Source organism: Sciurus vulgaris, assembly GCF_902686455.1.
Source record: "Sciurus vulgaris genome assembly, chromosome: 13".
In the NCBI taxonomy this organism is placed as follows: domain Eukaryota; kingdom Metazoa; phylum Chordata; class Mammalia; order Rodentia; family Sciuridae; genus Sciurus; species Sciurus vulgaris.
Window position 1 is genome coordinate 38,195,665 of NC_136474.1, and position 27,358 is coordinate 38,223,022.

The window sequence follows — 27,358 nt, forward strand, 5'->3', positions numbered from 1 at the left end:
TAATTTTCTTCATGTTTTCCCCAAACTTTTCTAAAATCAATAATATTACTAGAAATAAAAAGTTTAAAAAAGGACCATTAAACTTTCACACTATCTTGGGAGAAGAAAAGAATGAGAGCCCACACAAAGACACCCCGGGTGGGGGCCGGTCACATGGCAGCCTCCTACTTGCCTCCCGAAATGACTTAAGCTCTCCCCTCTCCCGCGCTGCCGCTTCCAGCTGCCTTGACGGCTTTCTTCCACCAGGCGGCGCCGCAGGACGTTCAGTTACCTATGCCTCGGGCGCAGCCCACTGGCGCCTGCCACAAGTCACCATCTTCGCTTGTTTTCTGGAGAGCGCAGGACTGCGAGGCTGAAAAGTGGTAACGTCACTCGGGTTCCCCGTGTGCCTTGCAGGGGCGTTACTAGGGACAGGGCTCGCCGGAAGAGCGAAGAGGGGTAGGGGAAGGGAAAGAGGAGGCGGAGCCAGACAAGGACTTAGGGGGAGGACACCAAACTGTGTGCGCGCGGTCTGGCGGGGGTCTGACTCGGGTGCGCCTGCCTCGTGACACACCCTGGGGCCCAGCCTGGACCTGCGCGCCCTGCAGAGCTGTTGACTAAGCGGGCGCGCAGCTCCTCGGAAGTTGGGCCTTCCTGCTGGCGGGCCTACCAGCTCGTGGGTCCTCTGGGGCAGTGCAGTAAGCACTAGGGCTGAGTAGCACTTGAGCTCCCAGCCACAGGGCTGCAAGGAACTGCGCCCTGGACCTCGCCCCGCCCTGACGCGGCGCACGTTTGTCCTCCCGCCTCACTAGCATTTTGCAGTCCTGAACGTGGCGGTGCTTACCACGGGAAAAGAAGAATCGGGCAGAGAAAGAGGTGTGTGTGTCTGAACCCGGGCTGCCACTTGTGTGCTGCTGGCCTTGAGCAAGACGTTCAGTATCTCTGAAATTCGGTTCTCTTTTATAAAGTACTTAGAGCACCATCCACCTCACTGACCTAGTAGTCTGCCCAGCACATGGTAGGCGTTCAGTCTGCACGCATTACTGTAACCCCACTAATTCCCACCCCACCTGAAGGGTCAGCTTTAAAAGGGCATTAATTCATGTGCTGTCTATAAAACAAAAGTTTTTGTGTGTTTCCGTGTTCTGGTTGTTAATAGAAGCGTCTTTTTTCTTAGGGTGAGCTTCATAGTCCACCAAGTGGCTTTGGAAGAAAAGGTGACCAAGAAGAGCTCATCTGTTATTCTGCCTGATGAGAATTGTGGGGAGTTGTTTTCTCTACCCCGGCACCTACCTCACTCTTTATTGGAAGACCGGTGTAGGACACATCATGCACAGGTTTTTTTTTGTTGTTGTTGTTGTTATTGTTTTGGTTTTTGGTTGGTTGTTTTTGCTGCCCCTGCACAGAATTTTTCATCTCTGTGACATTGCTATGGCCATTGTGGAAGGATGACCTGAACCCTGGAAAGAAGTCAGCCTCCAGTATTTTGAATGAAGTGGACAAGGATAGTCCACCGAGGGCAGGACCTTTTTTCCTGGAAGGAAAAAAAGAAAGTGCTGAGAAAGCACAGGTCAGGGACTGACCTAAGTTTTTTTCACAAGTGAGCTCATCCTATTCCATAAGGGTGTTGTGGGCTAGGTGGAACCATTTGATATAAAGAAACTGGTTCAGCAGGTTTAAATAGCTCACCTCATATCTCACAGCAAGGATGTGTTGGAACCATACTCTTGGAGACTCAAGTTGTGTTTTGTAGGATTCTGGCAAGGAAGAGGCACCAAGTCAGGTCTTCTCCACAGTCTGAGATGCTAGGGACCATACGAGAGAGTGTGAGTGAAGGCATATTACATTATGGTCTACCCCTCCATGTTCTTGGCCACTTGTATCAGGACAGAACCTGGTATGTGGTGCACACCTGTAATCCCTGTTATTTTGGAGGCTGAGGCAGGAGGATGGCAAGTACAAGACCAGCCAAGGCAACTTAATGAGACCCTGTCTCAAAATAAAAAATAAAAAGGTCTGGGGATGTGGATCAGTGATTACATGCCCCCATGTTCAATCCCTGGTACCAAAAAGAAAACAGCACATTAAGTGATAGAGGAAGAATGGCATTTGAGGTAGAATCCCCAAAAGGCAGAGGAGAGGCAACCCTCTCCCACTTTTCCTTGGTCTTGGAGGGGTTAGTGAAAGGAGTCCTGTGTATCAGACTTGGGCCTTTTTTTTAGCACCATCTAGCCAGAGTCACCTCTCCTGCATCTGCTGCTTCTACAAACCACTGCCCATTTGCTAGTCAGCAGTGCAGCAGACAAATGTTACTCCTGTGTAATTGCGATTCCATGGCCCCCAGGGTTAACTGTGCTCTTTGCTTCATGTTGTAAGAATGGAAGTCTGTACACCGTTGAGTTGTATGTGGAACTGCTAGGGACAAGAGAAAGTCAACAGAGGCAGAACCCCCCCGCCCCCATGTAACTTAGGTTACAGCTCTCAACATTCAATCATTTGACTTCCAAATGTTCCTGTATTAACAGGAACTTTTGGAGGATACCTCATAGCCAAACCATATCAGTATTGGTTATTGGTTGATGGTTAGAGGTGTATGTGTGTGTGTGTGTGTATGTGTGCATGCAAGCAGGTGTGCATGCATGTATGTACACACGTGATGGGGGAAAAAGAGAGATTGCCAGAGGTGGGGAGAGGAGGTAATCAGGACAAAGAACCATGAATTCAGAATGACTGACTTATAGCCTGAGGCAACTGCACAAGAGACTAATTCCTCCTGGAAGTAATAGATGAGAGGAATCCAAAGACCCTCAAACTGAGGAGCCATGAGTAGAATTTGGGCAAGTAAATGAGAGGAAAGCTTTGTGAGTAGGAAGTCAAGAGAGATGGGTGGAAGGATGGAGAGGCGAGAAAAAGCTGAGAAGGCTCAGACAGCTCTAGTGAAGGGATGGGAGCCTCTGAATGGCTTCCTGCTGAGGAGCAACTCAGTTTAAACAGCCTCCCTGGCACAGACAGCCAGAATACTGAACATTTGCTGGTGTGAATCTCCTGCATTATGAGGACTTTGCTGCCCTCCCCTCACCACAAGTGAAGGCTTTCCTCACCACATTTAGTGGCCCCACCACCTGGTGACTTCTTGATTCCTCTCTGCTCTGCAGAGTGTCACAGTGTCTGCTGAAGGAGCCCATGCCCAATACATTCTGCAAAGTGTCACACATGCCATAGTGAGACACTTTAGCCACACCCCCACTCCCCAAAGTCCCTGCTACTTCCTCTAACAGAAGTACCACACTTCTCGAACCCTCTCCAATGAGGAGAACCATGGATGAGCTTTGGTCACTGAACAGTGAGCTCAAGGTGTGTATTTACAGGGACAACTGTGCTATCCCCTGTGGAATACTCTTTCTTTATTCCACATTACTGAGTACCCACTCCGGGCCATTGGCTGTGGTAGCAGTTGTCTAAACCAAGCCTCCATCACCTAAAACATGCTAAAACCTAAGGACACAGAGATCTATTACAGCACAGAGGACCCAGGCAGAGCCAGAATCTGTCTTTACATACTGTGTGACCCAGGGCAACTTATTTAACCTCTGTGGGCCCTTGTATAATGGGGGAATGACAGAGTGCATAGAATAGTTGCTGGGAAGATAAATGAGTTAGTTGCTGTAATTTGGATCTGGAGTGTCCCCCAATGCCTGTATTCTAAAGATGTGATCCCGTCTGTGGCCCTCTTGGGAGGTGGTAGAACCTTTAGGAGATGGAGCCTATTGGGAGAAAGTTAGGTACCACAGACCCTTCTAGTCTCTCTTTCCCTTTGCTAGCATCAAGGAGGTGAAAAGGCCTCCTCTGCCACAAATTCCTGCCCTAACATACTGTGCCAACACAGACCCAGAGCAACAGGGCCAAGTGCTGACACTGTGAGCCAAAATACACCTTTCCTCTTTTAAGTTGGTTATCTCAGGCATTTCATCACAGGAAAGTGAAACTAGCACATTGACACACAGGAAATAGTACACCTCAAAGCCCACAGGGAGCATAGTTGGTTATAGGGTTGGTAGTCAGGTCAGGGCAAGGGGACCCAAACCAAAGTGATGCCACAGTGACCTGGAAAAGACATCAGCTTCAGCTAGAAGAGCAGGAGGCCTTTCAGGAGGGGCATCCTTGAGGGGTGGCCTCAAACCTGCAGCCAGGAAGAGAACTCCTGGTAGAGGGAACAGCCCCTGCAAAAGTTTCACCTGAGAGATAACAAAATGAAGGCCCAGAAAGGTGAAGTCATTTAGCTCCAGAGTACTCAATAAGACAAAGTATGCTGGGATTTTAACCCCATGGAGCCAATAAAAATTTAATTTGTCCCCCCCACTCCATCTCTTCTGCTAAACATCAGCTTTAAATCCCTCCCCTCATAATTCCTCTGTGTATATTCCTAATTACTCTACCTTTTCCAAGCTCTGCCCTGTACGTACAGCATTACAGGTCCCAACTGTGATAATGTTGACATCTGCACCAGACCTGCTTCTGCATTCATGGCCCAGTCATTTTTCTCCATGTGTCTCTTGAAATCATTTGGCTGAGAGCTTTCAGCTGCAATAGTGAGCTATGGGAGGCTCTGAGTAAGAGCAAGTGTGAACTTGTGGAATGTCCTTAGAGGACACCCACTGGCTACAGTGCAATACTGAGTGCTCCTGTTAATCTTTTCCTTGTAGGGTTCTCGGGGTCAGAAGGGGATGCTCCAGGTTGGAACCACCCAATAAAAGTGGAAGTGTCTGGCTGCCAGCAGCTCTCTGACTAGCACCTAGTGTTGGCCTGTGTGTCTCTATTCCACCTGTGAGCTGCACCCCTGCATTGCAGACATCTAACTTCAGTCCCATCACCAGGACTGTCAGAATGCTGCCTCCAGCTTTCCATAAAAAGTGACCCAGAGAGAGGTGCAGGGTCAGGAAGAGCCCATAAGGGAAGGAGAAGCATGCTTTCTGCTGAGATTGACCCTGGGCCCAAAAGACTGGTTGTCATTTTGCCCCAGGTGCTAGGGCTATCTGGGTGGCAACAGGGTTATTGTTGGAGAAGACACTTGTGAACTTAACAGGTGCATGAACCAGTAAAGCCATTTTTATTAAACCTGTTTGAGTTCCTATCACTTGCAATGGAGAAGGTCCATAGATACCACAGGTGTCTGTAGATCTTGAGTGCCCTGGGGGTCTCTGTTTTAGAATGTGGAACCCACCAGGTTGGGCATTCAGCTCAGGCTGCAGGGATGAGGGACTCAGCAAGTTTGGCATTCAGAGAACCTTACCCATCTGGAAGTGCCTTACAACAATTGGGTAATCCAGGCTGTAATTCCTCTAAGGTCCTTCAGGGCCATGGTCAGCTTCCATCTTGACAATCTTCAGGCATGAACATTGTACTACAATAAGGGACAATTCCCAATGACCTGTTTTATAACTTAATTTACAGCTACCACTAACAGTTCCCTGCCAGTATCTTCTCACACCCAGTCTCCCAAATGGTTTCCAAGTTGTACATACCTGGAAATGACACGCACAGGCCCTAATGGGCTGATATGAGGAATGTGAACCTGGTGATGTACTATGGGACAATTTTAATGTCATTACTATGATAAGTAAGAACTTTCCCTTTTTGAATTCTTTAGACCACTTTCCCTTTAAAGGTTTTTATCTGGTCAAGTTGAGATTTTTAATAAAACTCAACTTGAAAGGGATCAAGGACCTCAGAATTAGACCAGAGACCCTGCACCTAACAGAAGAAAAAGTAGGCCCAAATCTTCATCATGCTGGCTTAGGACCAGACTTCCTTAACATGACTCCCAAAGCACAAGAAATAAAAGCAGGAATCAATATTTGGGATAGATTCGAACTAAAAAGCTTTTTCTCAGCAGAGGAAACTGTTGGGGGCTGTGCCGTGTTGGCGGCGCCGGGATGGCGCCTGATCACATCGGCAGTGAGGTTAATTGACATAAGCACACTCAGGTGATTTTCTCGTCCACGCACACAATGTATGCGCATGTGTTCTCAAGCACTAATTGCCTGCTCGGAGCATCTCGCCTAATCTTTGCATAAGAGGCGTGGCCCTGCTCTCCGCCTCCTGGAGGTGATATAAGCGAAGGCGGAGCAAGACAGACACAGCAGCCATTAGAAGAAAAGCAGTAGAGGAAGACACACGCGTGGCAGCAGCCAGAGGGAAAAACACGCTACAGCAGCCATTAGCAAAAAAGCAGCCAGAGGGAAAAACACGCGGCAGTAGCTAGTAGGGACATACGCAACAGCAGCCAGAAGAAAGGAAAAACGCGCGGCAGCAGCGAGTGGGGGCAGCGGCAGAAGGCAGATCACAGAACGGAGAACTGAGACGCATCACTAGGGCACCTTGGGTGGACATACCCTTAGTTCACAGGATGCAGGACTTTAAGGCATAGCAAGTCTCTTCCTCTAAGCTCTAAGCAAAGCCTGTCCTTCTCTCAAGGTCTCTCTTAAGCAAAGTTTCTTTCTCTCTGATAAGCAGGGTCTCTCTCTCTCTCCTCTCAAAGCAAGTAAACCTCATTTCCTCTATCCTCTATAAACAAACAAGCAAGAAAGCAGTGCACTAAAGAGAAAGATAGAAGTGCCTCAGTTTCCACTCCACCACCCATAAGACCCGGGCAAGTTGTTGCTGCAGGCGGTGACAAATATCCACGGATTTTGTACCGCAAAGAGCCAGCGACAGGAAACAATCAACAATGTGAAGAGAGAACCTACAGAGTGGGAGAAAATCTTTGCCACACACATTCCAGATAGAGCACTAACCTCCAGAATGTATAAAGAACTCAAAAAATTTTACACCAAGAATACAAATAACCCAATAATAAATGGGCTAAGGAAATGAGCAGACACTTCACAGAAGATCTACAAGCAATCAACAGATATATGAAAAAATGTTCAACATCTCTAGTAATAAGAGAAATGCAAATCAAAACTACCCTAAGATTCCATCTCACCACAATTTGAATGTCTATCATAAAGATTACAAGCAATAATAAGTGTTGGTGAGGACGTGGGGAGAAAGGTATGTTCATACATTCCCAGTGGGGTTGCAAATTAGTGCAGCCACTCTGGAAAGCAGTGTGGAGATTTCTTAGAAAACTTGGAATTGAACCACCATTTGACCCAGCTACCCCACTCCTTGGCCTATCTGCAAAGGGACTTAAAATCAGCATACTACAGTATCAATGTTTATAGCAGCTCAATTCACAATAGGTAGATTGTGGAACCAACCTAGATGCCCTTCTAGAATGGCGTGGATGAATGGATAAAGAAACTGTGGAATGAATATATATATATATATATATATTTATATATATATTATAATATAATATATATAATGGAATATTATTCAGTCATAAAGAAGAAAAAATTATGACATTTGAAGGTAAATAGATGGAGAATATCATGCTAAGTGAAATAAACCAATCCCAAAAACCAAAGACTGAATTATTTCTCTGATAGGTGGTTGATGACACATTAAGAAGGGTAGATAAGGGAAGAATGGAAGAAGGATGGATCATGTACATGGAAATGAGGGGTGGGGAGGGGGTGGGAAAGGAAAGAGAATAGAATGAGACAAACATCATTACCCGATGTACATGTGTGATTACACAAGTGATATGACTCTACTTTGTGTACAACCAGAGAAACAATAGTTGTACTCCGTTTGTGTACAATGAATCAAAATTTTAAAAATTAAAAGTTTACTTTAAAAAATAAAAGAGAAAGAAAATAGTCTCTAGGGGGCATTATCTCCTCTAAAGCAAAATTATTTTTAGGCACTGTCCACATCCTTGACTGAAAGTGCCCACATTCCTCACTGTCTAAGCAAAACTGACATATGTTCACTAGACCACCCCTCAAAATAACCTGTAAAATCTCAGTTCCTTTCTTTGTTCAGTGACTCATTTTCCACCAGGATAGTGGGTCCACAGGCACCATTTCATCCCCCTGAATAAAGAGCTGAATGATGCATGAGGTTTGTGTCCTGCCCAGTCTTTCTGTGCTAACATTTTTGATGAAATGGTATAGCATCCTTTTGATGTCAGGCGGTTGGTGCTCAGTGTTGTTTGCTCAAAACTTAGAAACTGTGTTTTATGAATGCTTCTCACATTGATTCCTTAGGTTGTTGGTCTGTATATGATTCATCCCACTGAATTTGAGTCAGCCTCTGGTCAGGTCTGTCCAAACAGTGGGCCTTGCCTAACTGACTTGTCTAACTTAAGATGTGGTCTCCACCTCCTGGGGTGGTCCCTGAATACATAGATATCAGGACAATGAGAACTCAGAGAGTGGATCCTGCTGGTTTGTCCTCCCAGAAGTCAACATGAAGCAAGATGAAACTAGAATGGATTTTGTATAGGCAATATTGGGAAAGAGATAGGTAAACATGAAAGAGAATGGATTGGGTGGGGTCTTGTCTTGAATCAGCAGATTGGTTGATTGTGGAAAGAACTGATCCACCAGCTTCACTCTTGAAACTGCATTCATATCCTCACTTAAAACTAACTATCCCTGGAAGTGTATCAGGTATAGTATATACATGTAAATGAATTCATGCAAGATAATATGGGTGGGGGCTAAGGCAGAGGATATTTAAAGGGTTTGGTCTTGAAGAAGATAAAAGGTGTCTCTGAGTATTTTCTCCCTTGGTCCCTTGGGTATTTTCAGTGAATGGGAGTTTACCAGGAGGACAATGAATAGGTGGAGGAAATAGTGCAGAGATAAGACAGGTAAACAGTACAGTTACAATCTAAGAGGATCTCTGGGATCTGGGAATAGAGACGACAGTGGTAGCCAGGTCCTAAAGGTCTTGTGCATCCTTTATTTTGACTTCAGCAGTGGGAGGTTTTCCAGCAGGTTTCATCCAAATAAGTTATTTTACAGCCTGAGTTGTTCAATTTTGCCTCAAATGACTGTTTGCTCCTTAGCCAATGTGACACACCTAGTCATTCTTTGGTTAGATTCATCTGGTCATCCACCTAGTCCTTATTACTGTTTCCAACCTACTACATCCTTCAAATTTGTTGTTTAGTGAGTCATAGAAAGATGTCCCTAATATAAATTTTCTGCATTTTTTTTTATTCATTCAACATGATTTACTGAATAACTGCTGTTTATCATGCAGGGAATATGGTTGTGAGAGGTATTTGTTATTTTCTGGTGCTTATGACACAGTGGGACAAGAATAATGGAAGAAGAAACAAGTATGTAAAAAAGCAAATAGTGACAGTGGCCGAAGTATGAAGACCACAACAAAATGGCTTACCGAATGGCCAGATGGTAGAGATGGTGGGATTTGTTTGAAACTTCCTCTAGAATGCAGCTAGCATTTGAATTTCACTGATGCTCCTATAAATTTTTTCAAATTATACACGTTTGACCTTTATGAGCTCTGTCCCTAAAGACCAAGTATAAAGAATGTATATCTTGTGCAGTACCAGGGGACAATTCCTAATATCTTTAATGTGAATTAAGTGACAATCTCCATCTTGAACAGACCTGCCCCTTGTATTTTACTGTTTCTTCTTCCTAAAAACAATTTTCAATTTGCACATACACTACCATAATAAGCACTGAAACTGTTATGGTTCTCATATTAGGTGTCCCTGTAAAGGTTGATTGGGGTCCAGTTATAAAAGTTAACTGGAGAGTAAATAAAGAGGCAAGCACACAGGATGGTGTATAGCAAGAAGTGATTGCTTGCTTCTCAGGGTCCACTAGTACTAAATGTTTGTATAATAAGATAATATCTCCAGACCTCAAGGACAGAGGAGTTGCAGTGTTTCTAAGCCATTCAAATAGAAGGCCTTATTTCCTGAGGAGTTTGCTCACTAAAAGGACTTTGGCTCCTCTGTACTTTGGCCTGAATCTTGACAGTCCCCCAAAAGCTCATGTGTGAGACAATACAGATGTTTAGAGGTGAAATGATTGAGTTGATAGCCTTAATGCAATCAGTGCATTAATCCCCTGATAAGGAATAACTAGGTGGTAATCATAGGTAGGTAGTTGTGGCTACAGGAGTGGCTAGAGTTGTGGCTCTGTCTAGGGGCATGCCCTTGGGTTATATATTTGGCCATGGTGAAGGGAGTCTCTCTTTTCGCTTCTTTGTTTGATGTCCTGATTCACATTCCTCCACCTTACTCTTCTGCCATGATGTTCTGCCTTACCTCAGGCCTTGAAGAATGAAGTCAGCTATTCATAGACTAGAAACTCTAAAACCATGAGCCCCCCAATAAACCTTTCCTCCTCTAATTATTCTTGTCAGATCTTTTGGTCACAGCATTGAAAATGCTGACTAAAAAGGCACTAATGAGCTAAGACAAGAATGTGTACCTGTTGACACATGGGAAACAATTCTCTAAGGCCCCCTTAGTAAATTAAGTTTCAAATATGCTGTGGAATCTTCCTGCCACTTGCATTTTGCTGATACTTCTATAACCTGTTTTCAAATTACAAATATTCAGCCATAATGAGCACTTGCTCTAATGGACCCATATGAAGAATATGTACATGATGTTCTACCTGGTAACATTTCCCAATGCCCTTTCTCTGAATTAAGTGTGAAACTTCCTCTGGAATGGCTCTGCCATTCACACTTCACTGCTGCTACTCTAATGATTTTCAAATAGCACATAAATGGCCATGATTAGCGCTAGCATTAATGGGCCGATATGAAGAATGTGAACTCAGTGCTGCAACAGGAGACAATTACATAAGTTCTCCTTGTGAACTGTGTTCAAAATTTCCTCTGGAAACTCATTACCACTGCCAATTCAATGTTCCTACTACATACTGTTTATAAACAGCACATGTGTAGTCTAGAAGAGAACTAGTACTAATGGGCCAAAATGAAGACTATGAACCTGATACTGCAACAAGGGACAATTTCCAGTGCCTCATTTGAGAATTAAGTTGATCCTGCCTATGGACCACCTGACACTACTGGTTCTTTGATGATCTTTCAACCTGTTTTCAATTTGCAGGTATTCAGTCATAATGAACCACTGGAACTAAATGTCCAAAATAAAGAAATTGAACATGGTTCTGCAAAGGTACAATTATCAATAGTCTCTTTGAGAATAAAGTTTGAATTTGTCTTGGGAACTACCTGACAGTACCACTTCACTCCTGCTCCTACAAGTTGTTTACATATGACACTCAATTGGCTATGATAAGCACTGGCCTTTATTGGGTTAGTATGAAGACTGTGAACCTGCTGCTTTATTTGAGGGATGATTGCCAATGCCCTTTCTATGAATTAAGTGAGAACTTATCTCTAGAACTGGATGAAATATGAGTTTTGCAACTACTCCTATAATCTTGTTTAAAAATTCACATATTTGGCCATAATGAGCACTAGCACTAGTAGTTGATAAGAAGAAGTTAAAACTGGTACTGCAGCTGGAAACAATTGTCAAAGACTCTTTGAGAATTACTTTGAAAATCCTCTGGAACCTCCTTGCCACTTGAGCTTCATAGGTGATCCTATGAGTTGTTTTCAAATTGTACATATTATTGATAATGAGCACATTTCCTAACAAACCAATAAGAATATGAATGTGGAGCTCTGAATGGCCAAATTGTTCAAGTGAACAATTTGAACATGGTATTGAAACAGAGGACAATTACCAATGCCCTCCTTAGGAATTAAATTTTATATTGCTTCCAGAAACATTCTGCCACTCCTCTTGCCCTGCTGGTCCTTCAAGCTGTTTTCCAATTGCCTGTATTCTGCTATAATGAGTACTGGTCCTAATGGTCCACAGTTAAGAATGTGAGCATTATTTTGAAACAAAAGAAAATTAAGTTTGAATTTGCCTCTGGAATATCCCTGCAAATAATATTTTCTTCTCTTACAAATGCTACAGATGTTCATATTGAACACATTTGGCCACTATGAACAATGGCCCTAATGGGCATAAATGAAAAAATGAGAAACAAGTGCTACAATGGGGAAGACAATTCTCTAATTCCCTTTCTGTGAATTAAGTTTGAAACTCCCTCTGTAACCTTCCTGCAACTTCCATTTCAGTGCATATACTAAATGTTCTTTTCAAACTGCATTCATTTGGCCCTAATGAGCACTGACCCAAATGGACATATGTGAAGAGTTTGAATGTGGTGCTGTACTGGGGGACAATTCCCAATGATCCTTTTGTGAGCCGAGGAACTTCCTGTGGTACCTCCCTACCACTTGCAGTTTGGTGGTACTCCTAATAGCTTTTCTCAAATTGCACATATTCAGCCATAATGGGCACTGACCCTAATGGGTCAATGAGAAGAATGTGAGTTCAATGAGGCAATAGGTGAAAATTAAACCCCTGTTGAATTAAGTTTGAAACTTCTTCTGGAACCTCCTTGCCGCTTGCACTTTAGTGCTGCACCTATAAGCCATTTTCAAATTATACATTTTTGACCCTAATGAGCACTGGCCCTGGTGCTGCAATGGGAGATCTTTGAAAATGACTTAGAAGAGCATGAGGGAAATGAAAGTGGTCTAAAGAATTCAAAAAGGAAAGTTCTTACTTATCATAGTAATGAAGAGCATGAGGGAAATTTGAGTTTTGTGCAGGGTGAGAGATAGGGGGTTAGTTAGTTTCATTTTGCTACACATGGATTTCTAGTTTTCCCAGCACCATTTGTTGAAGAGGCTATCTTATGTATGTTTTGTATCTATTGTATGTGTTTGGAGCCTTTGTCTAGTATAAGATAACTATTTATTTGGGTTTGTCTCTGTGTCCTCTATTCTGCACCACGTCTACCTGCCTATTTGGGTGCAAATACCATGCCATTTTTGTTACTATTGCTCTATAGTATAGGTGAATGTCTGGTATTATGATACTACCTGCTTCACTCTTCCTGCTAAGGATTGCTTTAGCTCTTTCTGGGTTTCTTATTCTTCCAAATGAATTTCATGATTGCTTTCTGTATTTCTATGAGGAATGTCATTGGAATTTTAATTGGAATTGCATTGAATTTGTACAGCACTTTTGGTAGTATGGTCATTTTGACAATATTAATTCTACCTATCAAAGAACATGGGAGATCTTCCCATTTTCTAAGGTTTTCTTTAATTTCTTTCTCTGGTGTTCTGTAGTTCTCATTGTAGACGTCTTTTACCTCTTTCGTTAGATGGATTCCCAAGTATTATATATATTTTTGAGGCTATTGTGAATGGGGTAATTTTCCTAATTTCTCTTTCAGAGGGTTCATCATTTATGAATAAAAATGCATTAAGTTTATGAGCATTGATTTTGTATCCTGCTACTTTACCGAATTCATTTATGAGTCCTAAAAGTTTTCTGGTGGAATTTTCAGCTCCTCTAAATATGTCATCAACAAATAGTGATAGTTTGAGTTCTTCTTTTCCTGTTAATATCCCTTGAATTTCTTTAGTCTGTCTAATTGCTCTGGCTAGAATTTCAAGGATGATGTTGAAAGCCATCAGTCGAACTTTTTTGAAACCTACTTGAAATGCACAAAGTACTTTTGTTTTACACTTTAAGATGTCTCAGCTATCACATTCAGAGCACAGTTCAGGCCCATTATTCAAAGTCTACTAGCAGGAAAGCCCTTGTACCTTGATCACCAGCATTGAGGAGGAAAGGGGGAATACTGAGATCGATTTTCCCAAGTTTCATGGAAATCCATTTGTAAAATTTTTTTAGAATACTCAATTTAATGCCATTACCCATTGGCAGGGAACTGCCAATTTGAAATGACATAGAAACTTCAAGGTGAAGTCAGTCTTCAGGCTCTGAGGAACATTTATGCTGCATGCTAGTTCAACCCAGGAAAAACCCCAAGATTTTATTGAAATCCATTAATGAAATCTTTCCAGGTAAAGCACTTTGTTCATATTTGCCTGGTGGCAATCACCTTCAGCTATCCAGGTACACCGATAATATAAAATGACACCTTTCTAATCAGTGCTGGGAAGCACTTTTGCCTCACAGTAGTTAAAACAGAGACAGAAGCCAATTGTCCCATTGAGAACAGGTGTTTTGCTACAAGATGAAGTTGCAAGCAGAAACTACTTTTGTTCAGCACTTCCAAGCTGTTCTCAGCCAGCACATTCAAAGCAGAGTTCAGGTCCAATATATAGAGTGCACTAGCAAAAGAGCCCTTGTACCTTGGTTACTAAGTTTGGGGAGGCATGTTGGAATGGTAAGTAAAATTATTTCGCAAAGTCTCATTGAAATCCTTTTATGCTCATTAGAGTGGTTTTACATTATAGGGTCTGTGTACTGGGGTAGCTACTGTTGATTCCAGGGGATAAATGCAAATGAAGGGCATATTTCAAAGTGTTTCACAGTTGGCTTCAGTGAAATCTTGGGCAATTGACTGACTCACTATTTTACTTTCCCCCACAAAATTGGTAATCCTAGGCACAGGGTTCTCTTAGTACTGCACTTTATATCTTGAACCTAAACTCTACTTTGAATGTGCTGACTGAAAAGGGCAGGGAAGGCATAGCAGAAGTAGTCTGTGCTAGCAGCTTCAATGTGTGTATAACATTTTTGTTTTCTGTGAGCAGATTGTGCTTTGTTTGTGGTTGAAGAAGTAAGAAACCCAAGCAATTTTCAGCATTTGAAGGAAGGATTTTATTTTGAAACATTTGTTCTGTTGGTAAACAACAATTTATTTGAAGCTGGTAAATGCAACTGAGGTGATTACTCTCAAGTTTTTAGAATGGATTTCAATGAAACTTTGGGGTAGTTTCTCACCATTCCAACATGCTTCACCATACTTGGATATCCTAGGTATAAGGGTTCTTTGGCGAGTGTACTTTATATATTGGGCCTGAGTTTTGCTTTGAATGGGTTGACTGAGAACAGCGTGGAAGTGCTGAACAATGTTCTAGCAGTTTCATCCTGTAGCAACACATCTTGATCTCAATGAGACCATTCACTTTTGTCTCTGGTTCAAATACCATGAAGCAAAAGTGTTTCTCAGTGCTGATTAGGATCATGTCATGATACAGTGTCTGTGTACATGATTTGATGCAGTTGACTGCCAGCAGGTAAATGCAGATGAAGTGCATTTTCTGAAAAGTTTTAATGACTGGATTTCAATGAAACTTTGGGGAATTCATTCATTCATCACTTGACCTTTCCTCACCAATTCTGGTGATCCCAGTTACAAAGGCTCTCATGGTAGTGCACTTTTAATATGGGACCTCAAGTGTGCTTTGAATGTACTCAATCAAAACCCTTACAGTTGAAGTACATTTTCTGAAAAATGTTTAAAAGTAAATTCAATGACACTTTATGTGAATCTTCTCACAAACCATTCTACCATACCCCCCCAAAGTGGTAAACATTGGTCAAAAGGATCTCTTGGTAGTGCACTTTGTATATTGGGCCTGAATTCTGCTTTGAATGTGCAGGTTGAGAACAGATTTAAAGTGCTGATAAAAAGTGATTTGTGTAGCAGCTTGAACTTGTGGCAAAATACCTGCTTCTCAGTGAGACAATTGATTCTTGTCTCTGGTTAAACTCCCAGGAAGCAAAGGTAATTTTCCAGGCTCATTACAATGATTTCACATTACAAATTCTTCATATGTGTGTAGCTGCAGTTGATTGCCAGCAGGCAAATCGAAGTGAAGAGCATTATTTTAAAGTTTTTTACCAATGGATTTCAGTCAAATCTTTGTGGATTGATCCAGTAAATGCTGTCTTTTTCCTCCCCAACTTTGGTGATCCTAGGGATATCCTGCTAGTGAACATTGCGTCTTGCCTGAACTCAACTTTGAATGTACTGGCTAAGAATAGCTTGGAAGTATAGAACAACAAGCAGTTTGTGCTAGCCACATCAATGTGGAGATATATTTTTTGTTTTTAATGGACAAATTGTGCTTTGTTTGGAGTTGAAGTAGCAAGAAGCACTAGTGATTTGGATCACGTGAAGGAAGGATATTACTTTGAACCATTTGAACTACTGGTAAACAGAATATTCTGCAAGACAGTAGTGCAACTGAAGTGAATTTCTGATCAAGGCTTTAGAATGACTTCCAAGGAAACTTTGGAATTCCATCCAACATCATTTTTAGTCTTTCCTCCCCAAACTTGGTGATCCTAAGTAAAAGGGCTCTCATGCTATTTTGCTTTGAAGAGTGGGATTGAGGAGAGCTTTGAATGTATTTGGTCACAAAGACTGCAGTTAAAGTAAGTTCTCTGAAAATGTTTCAATAATTTGAATGAAACTTTGGGAAATTATTGCACTCATCACTACATCACGCCTCCCCAAATGTGGTAATTCAAGGTACCAAGGATCTTTTGCCATTGGACTTTGATTACAGGGCCTGAACTCTCCTTTGAATGTACTGCCTAAGGACACCTTGGAAGTACTGAAAAAAAGTGGTTTCTGTTGGCAGCTTCATCTTGCAGCAACAAGTTTATCTCAATGAGATAACTGATTTTTGTCTCTGTTTGAAATACTGTGAAGCAAAAGTGCTTCACAGCACTAATTAGATGCCTTACAGCATCTGGGTACTTGGGTAGCTGATGTTGACTGCCAACAGGCACATACAAATGAAGTGTGTTTCCTGGAAAGTTTTCATGAATGGATTTCAATGAAATCTTGGGAAATGGATTGTCACCATTTCCACTTTGCATTCTAATCATGATAATCCTAGGTACAAGGGATCCCTTTCAAGTGCATTTTATATATTGCAATTACTAGTGCCCCTGTATTTTGGGCCTGAACTCTGCTTTGAAAATGCTGGGTGGGAAGAGCTTGGAAGTTCAGAAAACAAGCAGTTTATTCTCAGTGCTTCAATGGGCAGATATCCTTCTTGTTTCAGTAAACCAATTGTGCTTTTTCTGGGGTTAAAGTAGCAAGAAGAACTAGCATTTTGCAGCACTTGAATGAAGGATATTACATTGAAACTTTTGAACTACTGGTGAATAGCATTTATCATAAGCCAGTAAATGAAACTGAGGTGAATTCCTGAACAAGACTTTCGAATGGCTTTCAAAAAATCATTGGGGATTCGATCAAATCATCATTTGGCCTTCCCTCCCCACACTTAATAATACTGGGTACAAGAATTCTCATGCTAGTTTACTTTGAATAATAGGGTTGAAAATTACTTTGAATGTACTCAGTCACACAGAGTTCTCTGAAAAAGTTATAAGGATTTCAATGAAAATTTGGGAAAAAGTTCACTCACCATTCCAATATGCTTCCCCAAACTGGGTAATCCTAGGAACCAAGGATCTTTTGCCAGTGCTCTTTGTTTATTGGGACTGAACTCTGCATTGAATGTCTGAGAACAGATTAGAAGTCCTGAACAAAGTGTTTTCTGCTGGCAGCTTCATCTTGTAGCAACACACCTTGATCTCAATGAAACAATTATTTTTTTTTTCTCTCATTGAACTACTGTGAAGTAAAAGTCTTTCTCACCACTAATTAGAATGGAATCAACTTACAGTGTCTGTGCACTTGGGTAACTGTAGTTTATTGCCAGCAGACAAACCCAAATGAAGTGCATTTCCTGGTAAGTTTTCACCAATGGATTTCAGTGAAATCTTGGTGAATGGATCTACAAACCATTTCCACTTTACACCCCAAACTTGGTAATCCTAGGTAGAATGGATGCCTTTCAAGTGCATTTTGTGTATTACAATTACTAGTGCCCTTTGTATTTTGGGCCTGAACTCAACTTTAAATGTGCTGGTTGAGAAAAGCTTGGAAGTGGAGGACAGAAGCAGTTTGAGCTAGTAGCTTCAACTTGTAGCAACACACCTGATTCTCAGTGAGATCATCTGAAATTGATCCAGTCAACAATTGTCTCTTTCCTCCCTATCTTTGGTGATCCTAGGAACAAGGCATTTTTGGCTAGTGAACATTGTATCTTGACCTGAACTCAGTTTTGAATGTGCTGACTGAGAAGAACTTTGAGGGGCATAATGCAAAGCAGTGTGTTCTAACCATTTCAAAGTGCAGATACCCTTTTGGTTTTCAGTGAGCACATTTTTGCTTTGCTGGGCTTGAAGGAGCAAGCTGAACAAGCCATTTGCAACATTTGAAAGACGGATATTACTTTGAACCACTTGAACTACTGAAAAGAGCATTTTCTGCAAGCTGGTAAATGCAACTGTGTTGAACTCCTGAACAAGATTTTAGAGTGGATTTGAAGGAAATGTGGGTTTCAACAACTCATCATTTAGCCTTTTCTCCCCACACTTGGTTATCATAGGTAGAAGTGCACTCATATTAATTCACTTTGAAGAGTGGGGTTTAATAGTGTTTTGAATGTACTCAGTCACAAAGACTGCAGTTAAATTGAGTTCTCTGAAAAAAGTTCAAGGATCTCAATAAAACACTAGAAAATAACTCACTATTCCAGCATGCCTCCCCAAAATTGGTAATCCTAGGTACCAAGGATCTTTTGCCAGGGCACTTTGTTTACTGGGCCTAAACTCTGCATTGAATGTGCTTACTGAGAAGAGCTTGGGATTGCAGGAAATAAGCAGTTTGAGCCAGCAGCTAGAACTTGTAGCAACATACCTGATTCTCAGTGAGCCCATCTGGAATTGATAATACTAGATACTAAGTATCTTTTGCTAGTGCACTTTATATATTAGGCCTGAAGTGTGCTTTGAATGTGCTGCCTGAAAAGAGCTTGGAAGTGCAGAACAGAAGCAGTTTTAGCTAGCAGCTTGAAATTGTAGCAATACACCTGATTCTAAGTGAGACCACCTGGAATTGTTCCGGTAACCACTGTCTATTTCCTGCACAATCATGGTGACTGAGGTACAAGGGATTTTTGGCTAGTGATTTTTGTATCTTGGGCCTGAACACTGATTTGAATGTGCTGGCTGAGGACAGCTTGAAATTCTGCAAAAAGCAGCTCCTTCTGACAGGTTCATCTTGTCCTAACACACCTTGATCTCAATGGGTCAGTTAACTTCTGTCTCTGGTTGAACTACTATGAAGCAAAAGTGCTTCTCAGCACTGATTAGAATGGTGTCACCTTACAGTATCTGTGCACTTTGGTAACTGAAGTTGATTGCAACCAGGCAAACATCAACAAAGTGGGTTTTCTGGAAATTTTTAAAAAATAGATTTCAATGAAACCTTGGGGAATGGATGTCTTCACAAGTTCCACTGTTTACCCCAAAGTTGGTGTTTTAGGTACGAATGCTCTTTGTATCTGGAGCCTGACCTCTTCTTAGAATGTGCTCACTGAGAAGGGCTTGGAAGTGCAGAACTGAAGTGGTTTGAGCTAGCATCTTGAACTTATAGCAGTACACTTAATTATCTGTGAGACCATATGGAATTGATCCAGTAACTACTGTCTACTTCCTGTCCAACATTTTTTATCCTAGGTACAAGACATTTTGGGCTAGCAAATGTTGTATTATGGTCCTGAACTTAGTATGCTGGCTAAGAACAGCTTAGAAGTGCTGAAGAAACATGGTTTCTTCTGGCAGGTTCATCTGTACAACACACATTGATCTCAGTGGGACAATTAACTTCTGTCTCCTGTTGAACTATGTGAAGCAAAAGTGTTTCTCAGCATTGATTAGAATGGAGTTTGCATACAGCATCGTTGTATGTGTGTATCTGCAGATGTCTGTCAGTAGGCAAATATAATTAAAGTGTGTTTCCTGGAAAGTTTTCATTAACAGATTTCAAAGAAATCTTGGGGAAGAGGTCTCCTCACCATTTGCACTCTCCATGCCAAACTTTGTAATTCTAGGTACAGGGTATCCCTTTCAAGGGTATTTTGTGTTTTCCAAATACTAGTGGTTTTTGTATCTGGGACCTGAACTCTCCTTTGCATGTGCTGACTGAGAAGAGCTTGGAACTGCAGAATAAGCAGTTAGAGTCAGTAACTTGTAATTTTAGCTAGACACCTGATTCTCTGCTGGACCACTTAATACTGATCCAGTAAACACTGTTGCTTTCCTCTCCAACCTTGCTGATCCTAGGCATAAGGCACTTTGGGCAAGTGAACATTGTAATTTGGGCCTGAACAAGACTTGGCATATGCTGACTGAGAAGAGCTTGGAAGTGCAGAACACAAGAAATTTGTGCTAGCCCCTTCAATGTGCAGATATCCTTTTGATTTCCAGTGACAAATTGTGCTTTGTCTGGGGTTGAAGTAGCAATAAGCACTACCTCTTTGCAGCACTTGAAGGATATTACTCTGAACCATTTGAACTATTGGTCAACAGCACTGTCTGCAACCCACTCATGCTGTGAGCCCATTGCATTATAAAACTCTCAGACATATTCTGCCCATGACTGCTTGACAATATAAGCCTGCCTATGAAACAATAAAGTAGATTGAGTTCTCTGAATCTGGCCTCTGGAGGTCTTTCTTCAACTCTGTAACCACACCCTCCTCAGCTATTTGGAGGGTCCCAGTGGATGGAGAGACCCCATATTTTGGCCCTGAACAGGGACCTGAGGCCAGCTGGTAAGTGTGGGTGTAGAACTCTCTAGGAACTAGGGGAAATATGGGCAATTTACCATCCTCCAAGAGGGACTCTCAGCTGCAACTTCTGTGTATCCTTCTTAGTACAAGAAGACTAACATTGAATAAAAAGGAAGCACAAAAATTTTGGGATGTAGTACTAGACACTTTAATCCTTGGATTAAAGTGGCTGATTGTTTGATCCAGAGATATGGGAGAATCATGGTCAATGCTAGGCAAGAAGAGGTCAGACAAGGATATTACCTACCTTTAAATTTTTCCCCATTATCACAGCCATTCAACAATCTTTGGGATACTATGGGTTGGATCCTTGTCAGATCGTGGCTGCACTAGCAGCAGAAATAGAGAGTCAAGAGAGGGAACAAAAGTAAAAAGAGGAAAAGCTTACGGTTACTTCGTAGGCAGAGGCTCAACCTCTCAATGCACAACAGGTAGAGAAAGAAGTTAAAACAGGAATAGTTAAGCCAAAAAAGATTTACCCCTCACTATCTAATCTCATGCAGCAGTTACAAATAGATGAGGAGCAACTGGACAACCTTAACAGGCTTCAATCACCTTGGCCAAGACCCACCCCTCCCCATGGTTAGAGTCTAATCCTTCCTCTGAACTGTGCACATGGGAGATATTCTTACTCCTGATGATAAGGCCTTCTATGAAGAAATTATAGGCACAGACCTATATGATCCAAACTGGAGCAGGTTTAAAGAAAAGCACCCCCAATTCTAAGGGCCACTGTTCAGTCATTATCTCCCATTAAGTTACAATGACATCATGAAGAACCTATCTGAATTGAACAGTGGCCTATAAAGATAAATTGTTACATTTAAAGTCTCTGGTAAAGGAGCACTTGAAAGTTGGACATGTAGGACCCTCTACTAGTCCATCTAGTATTCCCATTTTTATCATAGAAAAGAAAACAAAGGAAAAATTTAGGCTTCTCCATGACTTCAGGGATATTAACACTATTATAAAAAAATGGGCTCTACACAGCCCAGTTTACCAAGGGTAAATTTTAAACATTAAAGACTACTTTTTCAGTATTCTGTTACATCCACAAGATAGAGACAGATTTGCTTTCGCAGTGCCTGTCACCAATAACATGGTACCAACACAAAGGTACCAGTGGGCAGTCCTCCCTCAGGGGAAGAAAAATAGCCCAACCATATGTCAAATGTATGTCTTTCAGGCTGTTAAACCATTGTTAAGCCACACTGATTCAACAGTAGTACATTACATGAGTGATATTCTGCTAGCCCATACTAAGGAACATGATCTAGAACAAGCCTTCATGATCCTACAGACCAACTTAAAGTCTATTGGACTTTGTATAGCTCCTAAAAAGGTGCAGAAAAGCCCACCTTACTCCTTCTTAGGCACATTGGTGCTCCCTAACCCCCTAAGCCCTAGTGGGCCTATTATTCACATTCCAGATCAAATAACTTTAAATGGTCTTCAGGCACAATTAGGACATATTAACTGGATAAGGCCCTGGCTTAAGTTTACTACAGTCCAACTTCTTTATTCAGTGGCCTTAAACAACCAAATTCTTTGTGGATGTTAACTCTCGAGGCAAAACAAGCACTTTGGTTGGTTAATGGGGCATTAGGGACATTACAATTATCCAGATTTGACTCAAATAAGAACCTGTATGCCATTGTTTTGGCAACTGCAGTACTTCCTACAGGAGTATTATGGCAACCCAAATGGCACATATTGGAATAGGTGCATTTGCCCTCCAACAGTGCGGCTAAGATGCAAAGCCCACTCAATGCCCTAGTCACATTAGTATGAAAGCTAAGAATTCAGAGTGTAGGCACTTATGGAATCAAGCCTGATAGATTGGTACTCCTGATCTCAAAAGAGGAATTAAACTTTCTACTACAAACTAATCCCCGTATACAATATATATTAGAAGGATATCCAGATATACAGACAGTTATTTGCCTCAAGATAAACTCCTCCAGACTCTGAACCAATTAACCTTACAGTATGAAAACACTGTGTCTGCTCAGCCCATTCCTGAAGCTATATTAGCTTTCACTGATTCCAGCTCCAATGGAAACTTTGCCATTGTAAGTTTGGATGTAATCTCCAATAACCAACAGGTGTTTTGAAGAAACAAGCTATTGGGGTACCCCCAATATCTAGAACTTCTAGCCATCAATACAGCTTTAAGTCACTTTTTACAACCCATTAACCTATTTTCAGATAGTCAATATTGTGACCAGTTAATTCTCCAACTTGCTTAGGCTTATTGCAAACTAGATCTAACCAAACTACTAGATGTTTGGATTGCTAGCATCCAGACTATGCTAGAAGCAAGAAGATGCCCTCTTTTTGTCCAATGTTATCAGGCCACAATCCGGTTAACCCAGACCATTAGCAGATCTCAATAAAATGGTGGATCAATTCACTCAGTCCATTCAGGCCATGACAGTAACTGAACAAGTCTGCCATTTACATACACATTTCCATCAGTTTGGCCTATTTCTCCATAGGCTGTTCCCAGCCCTTCCTAAGGAAGTTTGCAAACAATTGGTTAGGGATTGTAAAATGTGTGCTCCATTCCTTCCCATTGAGCCCCTACAGCCCTCAGAAGTAAACCCTCACAGGCTAAAATCCAATGCTGTTTGGCAAATTGATGTCACCCATTATTCTCCTTTTGGAAAGCTTAACTACATACATGTAACCATTGATACATATTCAGGCTTTGTTGTGGCTATGCCTCCCACTGGAGAAATCACAAAAAAAGGTTATTTCTCATTTACTTAGGTGTTTTAGAATTGTGGGAGTCCCTTTTCCTATTAAAACTGACAATGGCCCAGACTACATGAGGAAAACCTTTGAAGAGTTCTGCTCAGTTTGGCATATAAAGCATGTGACTGGATTACCTTATAACTCCCAAGCTCAAGGCATTGTGGGATGCATTCATAAACAACTTAAATCAATGTTCCAAAACAGAGGGGGAAAGCTATACTAACTCCCCACATGATGCCATGCATTATGCTTTATTTACTTTAAATTTTCTCACCACATCAAAATTTCAGAAGAAACAGCAGCCCATAAGCATTGGGCTCCCCTCAAAGGGCCCTTTTACTTGCCTATGGTTTTATGGAAGGACCCCCATGACCAATATTTGGAAAGGTCCAGAGCCCTTCCTAACAATGGATTGAGAGTTTGCATGTATCTTTCCAGAGTAAGGACCTCAACCTGTCTGGGTACCTCCTAGAAGTGTCAAGCCCTGGACCCCTCAAACCAATGGCAAAGAAGGTGAAAGCACTATCATTGGAAGAGAGACCCCTCAAATGCAAGACTCAATAATGCAGGCAAGCTTCACATAAAGTAACCTGGGGTGATCTTAAAGGCCTAGTTGAGCAAGCTACCAAAATGGTCCCTCACCAGGTGGGGGCCTTTTTCCGGGACCTGTGATGGTACTGTTGCAGCGTGCAGCTCTAACAGAAAACAGTAAAGCTAATCATCAGGTAAATTGGGCCTTTGTCACCAGATCACCACTTTTAGCAGTAGCAAATTGGGAAGGAGCATTGCTGAGATTCTTCTCTAATGACTCAAATATCATTGACCCTGAACTAAGTATGATATCAACTACCATACAATGGAATACTAGTATTCCATTGCCTAGCAGACCTATTTCTTTCTTACTATGAATGACATCTATAATCCAAACTCACCTCTATGCTTCTCCCTTGCTGAAGAGATTATTGTAGATAAATATAACTACTCCTATGTTGATTTAACTTTACCAGATCTAAGGATTAGAATTAATAAGACCAATGCTCATACATTCCCCCAGGGTTGATGCAAAAAGACTTTGTTGCCTAGCTGCCCAAAAACTCTTTTTGGATTACCCCTCCTCAGATAATAACTCCATACCTTGGAATCAATACATTACTCCTATGCCTTTGTCTCTTAGATAGTAGAAAAATTTCTGGATTATATTAATGTTTGTGTACCTAGTTGAGTGCAACCCCCTGGAATATAACAGATACACCCAAAAGTCACCAAGGGTATTGTGCAATCTGCTACTCTGGACAATCTATAACCATTATGCAGGGAATGAATTCAGCATGACAGATCTAACACCCATATTACTGGCCTTGAGACCCATAAAATGGGTCATGGTCAGTTATATGACTATTAGTAATTTGGGAACTACTTTTTCTTTTAAATTTGTTTCTAATTACACTCATACCCATTATATTCAAACTCGTGTCACACCACCTTCATTATGCAGATAATTAATATGATGGAAAGTCCAAATACCACCTCTGAAAAGGTCCCTTGTACACATAACTTTTCCTGCTGGCTTTCTAATTGCTTAAATTCTGCTAGGAATGCTAAACATGTGTTTATTCTTAGAATTCCTCCTACTATATGGCTTCCAGTGAACATGTCCTGAGAATGGAATTGTCCACAGGATATGGAGGCGAAGAATCTTCTGTATGAAATCCAGCATTGCACCAGATGTGCCATCGGCCTCATTATCACAGGGGTGATTGCCCTGGTGACTGCCCTAGCTACCACAGCCACTGCCACCATCTCACTCAAAGCATTCAAAGTTCAGAGAGTGTAAATAATCTATCCACTGTCACAGCAGAAGCCTTTACCATCCAAAATAACTTAAATAAATTGTCATGTGCAGCCTTACTAGTTATCCAACAAGAGTTGGATCTCCATCAAGAGCAATTAGATATATTGTTTATGTTTCAAAAACTTACCTGTGACCTTGATTTTCAAAGCATTTGTGTTACCCAGTTGTCCACTGCTGAAAATATAACCTTAAGTTTTCACCATTTCTCCAAGTATATCAAGTGTGCTTGGGATGCTAATTTTGTGAGTACCATGTATAATCTCACCAAAGTCATTGATAAAATTAATGAAATTAAAATGTCAACCATGGAAGTCTCCACATTCTTTCAAGTCTTAACTGAACATTGGAAAAACTTACTTTCTAAACTTGTAAACCCCTATAGTATTATCACAATGGTATTGCTTATAAACCTGTTCATTGTATTTTACTATGTTATTAGACATGTAGAAAACTAGCTAATGCAGAACACAAAAGAGCCATGCTAGCTGAGGTTCTGGCAGACAGAGATGGGGGAGATGTTGGAAACATGAAGTGGAAAGAGACTTACATTGCCTATGTGAGAGGTTCTCACGGCTCAGCACACTGAGACTGGATACTGTGGTTGGCACATTAATCACACTTAGCCCCATCACTATGATAAACTAGCCTCCCTTTCATCCTCAAAATGTTCCTTGCCTCTTGCTTCTCTGCCAGTGAACTTTTAGCCCATTGGTTATGATCCCTGGGAATGTTGGGAGTACTTTGGGTCAGACATATTCTGCCCAGTGACTGCTTGGAAATATAAGCCTGATTATGTAACAATAAAGTAGATCAAATTCTCTGAAACTGGTCTCCGAAGGTCTTTCTTCAACTCCATTGCCACACCCTCCTCAGCTGTTGGGTGGGTGTTGGCTGGACCAAGAGGCCCCACACAAGGATTTCAATGAAACTTTAGAAATAGCCATTTAGAAATTTGCCATTCCAACATGCCTCCCCAACCTTGGTAATCCTAGGTACCAAGAATCTTTTGTCAGGGTACCTTGTTTATTGGGCCTGAACTCTGCTTTGAATGTGCTGGTTAAGAAGAGTATGGAATCGCAGAACAATGGGACCGGGGTTGTAGCTTAGTGGTAGAGCATTTGCCTAGCATGTGTGAGGTACTGGGTTTGATTCTCAGCACTGCATATAAATAAAAGAATAAAAATAAAGGTCTGTCAATGTCTAAAAAAAAATTTAAAAAAGAACAATTTCAGTGAGCAGTTAGAACTTGTAGCAACACACCTGATTCTCAGTGAGATCTGGAATTTGTAATCCTAGTTATCAAGTATCTTTTGTTAGTGCACTTTATATATTAGGCCTGAAGTCTGCTTTGAATGTGCTAGCCAACAAAAGTTTGGAAGTGCAGAACATAAGCAGTTTGAACCAACTTGAATTTGTAGCAATGTACTTGATTCTTAATGAGACCATCTGGAAATGATCCAGTAACCACTGTCTCTTTCCTGTCCAGCCTTGGTGATGCTAGGTATAAGGCAATTTTGACTAGTGAACATTGTATCTAGGGCCTGAACTCAGCTTTGATTGTGCTGACTGAGAAAAACTTGTAAGTGCAGAATACAAGCAGTGTACTAACCACTTCAGTGTGAAGATTTCCTTTTGGATTTCAGTGAGCAAATTGTGCTTTGTCTGGTGTTAAAATAGCAAAAAGGACTAGTGCTTTGCAGTACTTCAATGAAGGATATTACTGTAAACCATTTGAACTACTGGTCAACATTACTGATTGCAAGCCACTCAATGCACTTGAGGTGAATTCCTGAACAAGACAATAGAGTGGCTACCAAGAAAACTTCGGGGATTTGACCAACTCATTTGGACTTTCCTCCCCACACTTGGCAATTGTAGGTATAAGGTCTCTCACACTAGTTCACTTTGCATAGTGAAGTTGAGGAGTGCTTTGAGGCTACTCAGTCACAAAGACTGCAGTTAAAGTGAGTTCTCTGAAAAAGGTTCGAGGATTTCAATGAAATTTTGGAAAACAGTTTCACGTGCCCTTCCAACATGCTCCCCAAACTTGGTAATCTAGGTACCAAAGAACTTTTGCCAGGGCACTTTGTTTATTGGGCCTGATCTCTGCTTTGAACGTACTGATTCAGAAGAGCATGGAATTGCAGAACAGAAGCAGTTTCAGCTAGCAGCTAGAACTTGTAGCACACATCTGGTTCTCAGTGAGACCCTCTGGAAATGGTAATCCTAGCTACTAAGTATCTTTTCCTAGTGCCCTTTATATATTGGGCCTGAAGTCTGCTTTGA

The 27,358-nt window shown here is 41.5% G+C and overlaps 1 long non-coding RNA gene across 3 annotated transcripts in view; it reads left to right on the forward strand.

Moving 5' to 3' along the window:
- The first annotated feature begins 281 nt into the window (after positions 1-281).
- Positions 282-27,358, forward strand: part of LOC306642748 — a 47,307-nt gene continuing 20,230 nt past the window's right edge. For all 3 annotated transcript variants that reach the window (XR_013758664.1, XR_013758665.1, XR_013758666.1), the window contains exons 1-2: positions 282-362; positions 1,157-1,316. This is a non-coding gene — a long non-coding RNA (uncharacterized lncRNA). The remainder of the gene's footprint in view (positions 363-1,156; positions 1,317-27,358) is intronic.